Source organism: Triticum urartu, chromosome 4 (genome assembly GCF_003073215.2).
Source record: "Triticum urartu cultivar G1812 chromosome 4, Tu2.1, whole genome shotgun sequence".
NCBI lineage: Eukaryota > Viridiplantae > Streptophyta > Magnoliopsida > Poales > Poaceae > Triticum > Triticum urartu.
This window is the reverse complement of record NC_053025.1, coordinates 293,597,783-293,604,407: the sequence shown is the minus strand read 5'-3', so window position 1 is coordinate 293,604,407 and position 6,625 is coordinate 293,597,783. Positions and strand designations below refer to the sequence as shown.

Here is a 6,625-nt window from a genome sequence, read left to right as displayed (position 1 = left end):
GTTGATGTGGTCGTCCACCACGGCCGGGTCGATGGTGTACACCACCGAGAGATCCGTCTCCCTCGCGCGGGTCTCCACTCTATGCTCGCCGAACTCCATTGGAGCACCGCCAGACATCCCCTCTCTATCTGTCATCGTGTGCTTGTTGTGTTGTGGGGTGCGATTGAAAGGTTGAAGAGACTAATGTTTTAATGGCCGCAGGAATTAAAGTGGAAGCCGGATGACCAGGAATATTGGCAGGCCCTGATGACAGTTCTAATTTGCAGCGCATAACTCCAGTATGCCGCACGTAACTGCATCGTGTGGCAACGTGTGCAGCGCAACCGCATGCATACGGGGGCCCCGACGTGATCGTGTGCACGCCCAACCATTGGCAGAGCGCGCGCGAAGGGACGCGAGCAGAGCGCTCCGCGGTCGCCTCAACGGCGAGCAACCATATATATATACATATATATATACATATATCTGGGCTATTCTGTTACTAGTAACAGAATATTATTCTGTTACCCTTTTTGAACTGGCGGTTTCAGGTGGTTGTACTGATGTTTTCGAAGCGGTTGAACTGATGCTTTCAGTTGTGTTTAACAGATCGTCTTCTTTAGTTCAAAAACTTTTTCTAATTTTTTTGTCGGAACGTGGCGTGTAATATATCGTTGGAAAGCTCTTGACAACCATATTTCAAATATATTGAACGTTTTTGCAAAATCATTATGGTTTAAGAGCAGTTTTGAAAAAACCATTTTTTTGAAAACCGAAAACGTGAATCGTATTTTGGACTCAATTTTCAAACGGTTTGTCGGAATTGAGCAAATAAGATGGCGTTGGAAAGCTGGTGAAAATCCGCATCTTCCATATATGTATTGTTTTTTCTAATTCTATATGATTTAAAAGTAATTTGAAAAACGGTGAAATTCTGAGCGAAACGTATTTTCGCAATTTTTTGCAAACGGTTTGTCGGATTGACGCAAATGATACGGCGTTGGAAAGCTATGGAAAATGCGCAACTTTTGTGTACAGAAAGTTTTTTCTAATTCCTTTCGGTTTAAATACGAATTCAAATACGGTTAAAATTGGTTTTGAACACGGTTTTTATTAAAAGGTTTGTCGAAATGGGGAAAATAATATACCGTTGGATAGCTATCGAAAATGCGAAGCTTAGTCATGTTGAACGTTTTTTGTACTTCGAAACAATTTAAAAGTAATTTTGAATAAGGTGAAACCCATTGTGTTGTTTTTTCGTGTCTAAAAAACAGAGTACTCGTACTATTTATGTCTATGTTTGTACTGAGGTATTTTTCACAGAGTAGTTTTGAATGGTTCCGAAAAAAGAATACTTTGAACGGATGTCTTTATGATTTTGTACTTGCTCCCATCTTTTAAGAGTAATTTTGAAATACGCTGAGACTCATCGTGTTGTTTTTCTGTCCGAAAAAAGAGTACTCGTACTGATCTATGTGTGTGTTTATACTGAGGTATTTTTCAGAGTAATTTTGAATGGTTCCGAGAAAAGAGTACTTGCACTGATGTTTGTATGGTTTTGTACTGAACATGTTTTCACATACTAGACTTCACTCTGTTTTTTGGGTATCATGGTCCCCGAACTTGCATGGTTTATATCGTCCAACTGAATGATGTTTTTTCAAAAGGAAATAATTTCGTGTGTTTGTTTTTTTAACTCAATTTTCTTGCAAGATGTTTTGGACTTCTCTTGTTTTGCGACTTGAACTTTTACCATTTGATTTTTCATTGGGTTTCATTTTGTTTGAGCTTTTTTCTCAAACTTATCTGGGACGTCGTGTTGAACTTACAACTTTTTTAATTGTGAACTTGTTGTGTTTTTGCAATGCTAATATTTAGGAGAGCAGGGCGAGGACAAAGGAAATAATTTTGTGTGTTTGTTTTTTTAACTCAATTTTCTTGCAAGATGTTTTGGACTTCTCTTGTTTTGCAACTTGAACTTTTACCATTTGAGTTTTCATTGGGTTTCATTTTGTTTCAGCTTTTTTCTCAAACTTATCTGGGACGTCGTGTTGAACTTACAACTTTTTTAATTGTGAACTTGCTGTGTTTTTGCAATGCCAATATTGAGGATAGCAGTGCGAGGACAATGATAGAAGGAAGCTGCGTGTGGTGATCGTGGAAGCACTACAAGGCTGAGCCACAATGGTGGTTGATGGCAAGGCGGCACGACACGAGATGCGGCGGAGAGGCATGGCGACGGGTTGGCGGCGCACTGACATGACACTTGAGATGCGCCTGCTGGACTGACCTCCTTGTCCACTCTGGACGGATCAATTGCAGAACTTTGACATTTTCTTGGAAGTCAACGTCACAGAATACCAAAAGCTAACCATCTTTTATTTTTCAAACTGATCATTGTTTTTAATTCATACTGATCAATATTTTTGATTCAAACCATTTTTTTATTCTTGCATGCACATCAAGTTGTCATGTACTATACCTTCTTTGAAGAATTAGCAATCATCTCATCATATATAGAAATTTTCTTCACACATACTCCCTCCGTTCTGAATTACTTGTCTTAGATTTGTCTAGATACGGATGTATCTAGCACTAAAATGAGTCTAGATACATCCGTATCTAGACAAATCCAATACAAGTAATTCGGAACGGAGGGAGTATAATACATGTACATGAATAACATATACACAACACCGACTACAAATTTTCATACATGAATGACATATACACCACACCGACTGCACATTTTCTTGCTATTAGAAGCCTCTTCAGATTTAATGGTTTGTACTGGGCATAACAAATTAACCAAAAACCAAATTACAAAGGTCAAACTTCTTGAATTACAGACCAAAAAACAAGCAAAGAAAGGATAGATAGAGGATTGATAGGGTTTAAGAGAGATCAATTGCAATACACTTTCACTCCATTTTCACTCAGTAATAGCATGACTGAATAAGTAGTTCAATACTCGAGCAATTTTTCCTTTTAGTATCGTTGGGCACAAGCTCCTTGAGGAAGCTTGCGTGATCAATAGCACGTTGGTCCTGCAATTGTGTCGACATGGAGGAGCCGCCTCCAGGTCAGCCCGCAACAGGGTAACTTATCTGCACTACAACAAATCAACAGTAGTAAATGCACACATTTTGGACATACAAGCATAATGGAAATTTGCAGAAATAACATGGTGTATCCTGATACAAAGTACTGATGCTTTGGGAATTTTCGAACAGAGAAAAGAATTGGAGGCGGCTCAAGCGTCAAGAGCAGAAGAGCATGGGCTCACCCGGGAAGGAGGTAGACAGACGACAGTGGTTGGCCCAGCGCTCGGCTCACCGATAGGCTTTAGTTCGGGCTGGATTCATCAAAGATGTCAAGCTTATAAGCACTGCAAGAACAACCAAGATTGAGAGAATACACTGAGCACCATGTCTAATTCTCAAGTTAGTGGTTGGTCCAATAAAATTACGAGGTTAGTGCTTCCATAGAAGTAACGAGATGCAAGCTTAGTTCTTAGGTTACAAATTTGTAAATACTAGTACTGCTACCAGCATTTACAAATACTGGTGAACTTGAACTACACACACCTACTCAACTACTCCATGCCACCGTCTCGCTGCTCATCAATACACTTGATGCCTGCTCATTGTCGTTGGACGTACCCTGCACACACACAATAGCCACCAATTAGCATGCACAAGTTCATGTACAGTAACATTACAAATTCGCAACGAAACATAAAAAAATATGTACTTTGAAATAATTCATTTTACTTTCCAAATACTTCATTTGTTTCGAAATATGAACTTCTATATTTATTTCCTTAGAACTTATTATGATTTTCCTCCAAACTACAAAAAACATGATTGGTTTACTTACCCACAAAATACTTGAAGTATGTCAAATGAAAAAACATCCCTAGGCCTGGAAGTGAGAAAACACATTACACTCATCGAGGTAGATATCATTCTGTGCATACCTTACCAGAGACCACATAGGATTCCAAGATCCTGAATTGCTAACCACTCCAAATAAACTCTTAACTACTTAGGACAAGTTTTTTTGAACTGACATTTCCCATGTTTTTTTGGTGCGTGTCTTTTCCCAAATCTTTTTCCGACCCTCTTCTCTGAACTTCTGTATTTTATTTTTCATGAACTTTTCAAGTTACCATAGTTGAACTTCTAGCATTTTCTTTCTTTTACTAATTTTGCTTTGTCCAATATCATCTCTGTCTGGTAGTTTCCCATCCATCTCACTATGTTCAAACTTTTGGCAATCTGGAACCTAAACTCTCTGCGAAAACACATGCTCCAGTATAATCTGAGACGCCAACTCAATCAAAACAATCAGTACTACTCACATCTATTAACAACGGCTTGAGATGCTTCATGTATAGGCTAGTGCAAGCTACTAGTACTAGGCATCCGGCGTGGTTGGAACAAACAAGATGAACAAGTGATTTAACGGAGCAACACTACATGCATTAATAGGAACATCACTATGTACCTGGAGACGGCCACAACAGCAAGCGACACATGCGACTACGCCAAACTTAACCATGGTGAGGCGGCCACCAGCAGCGGACCGTCACCGAAGCCCTCGTTGAACAGACACATGCGACGAACACCTGCATTTTGTTTTCATTTTTCCGTTGCCAAAGTGCTCGCTCCACACGTCCCTACAGTTCAAACCCACATAAACCAAATTGTTATGTCAGGACTGATACAAGACTATGAGTTAATGGAAATGCAGTTAGCAGTATGTACAGATACTACAAAATATCGCTTTAGTGTTGGCAGCATAAGACATAAAACTTTCAGTGACTAGAGGAGCCTTTTACAAGCAAGCCAACCAACTTACGTGTCATCCATCTTCAGGGCCTTTGTGCTAGACGCAACATCCCAGAGTTTAACAATGCAATCAGCCAATTCAGATGCAAGTAATGCTCCCTCACAGCTATAAAACAAAGGAAGAATTGTTTAACTAAGATGATTCGTTGGTATAGCAGATTACCATGCAATTAAGTAATTCTACTTCGCCAACAAGTAACATCATATGTAGCTAGACAGAACAGTACAACATGACACATCACTGAAAGACAAAAAATGTACCTTCTGATACAGAAGAACTATCAGTGGTATTCGATATAATATGTTGTAGTTTACATATACTGAAAACACTTTGTCTATATATCCCCGTCTCCTTGTCTGAGCTTCAGTTTGGAACATAGTTCCTGAACTTGCTACTTTAGTATAACATGTTCTGACACCGACGAACAATGTGTACGGAGTAGCTCAATTCGTTCTGTATGAATGTTTAAGAGGAAAACCAACCTTGCATTGCAGGAGAGAAGAGAAGTCTATGGGCGTGGGGAGACAACGGTGTCCGTTACCCTCCGGCACCGACATCTAGTAGGGAGCCTCGCAAGATGTTCAGAATCAGTTTCCCCCTTTGTATGTAGCAAGTAACAGAAGATGTTCAGAATCTAAAGTCAGAAGCTCAATAACCTTGAACATTAGTCTAGTTTTCTCCTATTCTCTACAAACAAATACAGGAAAAATCTAAAAAGAATGCATTCTTTTAGTCCTCACACACCAAAGAGAAATCTGAAAAAAATGTTGAACTTTCACAAGCATAACAACCTGCTATGGATCTGTTCCCCGCTGAAAGAAGCATGATTCACAAATGACCTATATTTCTATCATTAGTACATACTTGTCATGAACTGACGGAATTACACAAGTAGACCAAATATGAACTAGATTATACAAAATTCTACAGAAAAAAGTGCATGGCTCCTCCCTGTGCTGCTCTTGCAGTAGAGAGTAGGTGAGGTGGAAGATGGGGTCCTACCTGCGGATCCTACCGGCGAACTGACGGACTGATGAACTTGGCATAGTCGGAGGGGCGGCTGCGCTCGAGGTCCAGCGGGGGCAGCTCGTTGCCGGAGATGGGACGCGAAGGGCCCCCAGCACGCTGGGCAGGGGACTAGCGACGGCGGCGCGTGGAAGATGGCGGTGGGGGAGGGCCTGGTGGCGCGCTGGGGAAGAGGGCCGGTGGGGGTGGAGGGGCGAGCGTTGGAAGCATGGGGCGGCGGCGGATGGAAGCAAGGGTGCGGCGGTCGCGTCCGGCTGGGGGCGGCGACACCCGGTGGTGGGGATGAGGATGGCGGCACGTGGCGACCGGGCGAGGGCGGCGGCGCGTGGCGGTCGGGCGAGGGCGACTGCGCACGGCGGCGGGGTTGGGGGTGACGGCGCACGACGGCGGGGTTGGGGGTGGCGGCGCGCTGGAAGAAATGGGATCGGGGCTCGGGATGTGGTGGATGGTGTGTGGGATGAATTCTTCGCGCGTGCGTATATAGGGATCGATGGTATATATATATATATATGCATATAGCAGTTGAACACGCAAGGAAAAGCTGACCACAAGCCGAGCGCGCTGAAGGACGCGAGCAGAGCGCGTCAACGGACGCGCAAAGCGCTGCGGCGCCTAACGGCGAGATAGGCCTTCATTCAAGCCAATCAAAATACGACTGGAACGGACATGTATGTATTGAGCAAAGGGATCGCGCATGTCTGTATTGACTGGAACGAGAATGCAATAGCAAAATAAGAATTAAGACCACGATGATGCGTTTGCAGTG

General features: G+C 42.4%; 1 long non-coding RNA gene across 4 annotated transcripts; it reads right to left on the bottom strand.

Moving 5' to 3' along the window:
* Positions 1–2,732: 2,732 nt before the first annotated feature.
* LOC125551522 lies at positions 2,733–6,325 on the bottom strand. 4 transcript variants are annotated; one of them, XR_007302766.1, is made up of 7 exons: positions 5,836–6,325; positions 5,316–5,431; positions 4,843–4,938; positions 4,489–4,660; positions 3,567–3,642; positions 3,266–3,367; positions 2,733–3,091 (listed from the first exon to the last, which is right to left on the bottom strand). It is a non-coding gene; the product is annotated as an uncharacterized LOC125551522 (long non-coding RNA). The 4 variants fall into 4 exon arrangements; XR_007302765.1 differs by having other exon boundaries at positions 2,733–3,086; XR_007302763.1 differs by having other exon boundaries at positions 2,733–3,367.
* Between the last annotated feature and the right edge of the window lie 300 nt (positions 6,326–6,625).